Raw genomic sequence first — 1,754 nt, 5'->3', positions numbered from 1 at the left:
CTTCATAACCATCTATTATACCATTACAACACTTTCATATCTACTACACAAGGATAAGGGATGCTAACCTCCACGACATGTGCATATCTGGAGAGATCTTGTGCACTTGGTTGGGTATCGTAAGATTGGCGTGGAATAGCACTTACGCACTCGACTTGCTCTGCCCCTTCGCAAGATGTGGATTATAGTGGTCTACTTCTGGTCAGCTGCAAATTAAATCGGCAGTTATGCTAAAAATACGAGGATGCTGCGTGACTCATATCGGCTTAGGGAAAAATGGACAATCGTAATAGTAAATTACACCCCATGACTGAGGTGCTAGAAATACGTACATCACTGTCAGGTATACTTTGGTATGGATGTACTGCACAGTCATCTGTCTACATTCGCACTCTAGTATATGGTACTCGCAAAGTAGTAGAGGAGCGATGATACAGAAACTGAGAAGTATGCTGCCGTGTCACTGATCGGCGTTGAAAAACTGGTAAAATTGTTAAAATTGATCGCACTGCCAACTGTGTCGCTTATTGAAGTACATCGAAGGTATCTTTTCCATTCCATCCACCCACTAGTGTGCTGTTGATTACCACATAGTGACTGACGGATATCGCTTGTTTGAGATGCAGAAAGAGTCTTTGTGGGATGAACACCTTCCAGCGATGGCCAACACAGAAACAGTGCTCGCATACATGACTGCAATATGAGGAATGAGTTGAAATGACACACCGAGCCATCAGCAACCCCATCACTGTGAAAGATGAGTTTAAATGTAGAGTCATCAATCACCTTTGGACAGCTATTTGGAAACTCTCCACAATCCTAACAATCTCTTCCAGTTTCCTTATGTTGAGACTGTCTTTTATTTCAAACATCAAGTGAATGTGTTGTGGGAGCAGCAGCAATGTGATTTGCACTACATGATGTCCAGTTTTCTGTGACAGCCAATGGATCGAAAAATGTTAAAGTCAGTCTAGAACATGACACAGACTTCAAAGTTGTGGTGCAAGAAAAAGTATGGCTGTGTATAAAGCTGTAGCAATACAGTGCTTGAACATGTTACAGTAGAAAAAAACAATGTATCAGACAACAAAAGAGGGACCCTCTGTTACATCTGATATTCTGTGGTATATGGTCAAAAAGGACTGTCCTATCGCATTAACTCAGCTAAATCTGTTTCTCCACCTGGTGCAGAATGAGGTAGATACAGTGCTTTCTGACTTGGGTTTTGTTCCAACTTAAATTATAACTATCACATCCACAAAGGTGCAGAGAGTGAGGAACAGTTACAAGATGCAGAGGGGCCATCTAAAGCAACATAGAAGTTTTGCTGTAGGAGTTAGGTTCATAAAAGGTGACTTGTTTCAGGACACGAAAGTGTTGTGAGTATGACTCATGAGTGGTAGTAATCATTAAAAGACATCTCCATAGGATCCAGTGCAAGTATGTGGATGAATGGAGAGACTTGATACCAAATTGCAGACAGAATTTCTACCAGAAGGCGCAACACTATAGATCTGTAAAGCCAGTGCACACTTCTTACTACCTCAGTCTAGCACTGCATTCTTTCAGTGATTCATCAGATAGCATACCCTCTACTGTATGTCATCATTCTCAATCAACTGTCGCTTGTAACTCAGTGGATATATCACAGAACATGAGACATGGCATGGGGATAGAATGCATTAAAAATAGTGAAGAATATCAAGTGGGGCGTGAGACAGTTGCAAATACCAGCTTCATACCACAGTCCTTGG

This window comes from Schistocerca gregaria, chromosome 4 (genome assembly GCF_023897955.1).
Source record: "Schistocerca gregaria isolate iqSchGreg1 chromosome 4, iqSchGreg1.2, whole genome shotgun sequence".
In the NCBI taxonomy this organism is placed as follows: domain Eukaryota; kingdom Metazoa; phylum Arthropoda; class Insecta; order Orthoptera; family Acrididae; genus Schistocerca; species Schistocerca gregaria.
The sequence above is the reverse complement of the archived record's forward strand: the minus strand, read 5'-3'. Positions refer to the sequence as shown.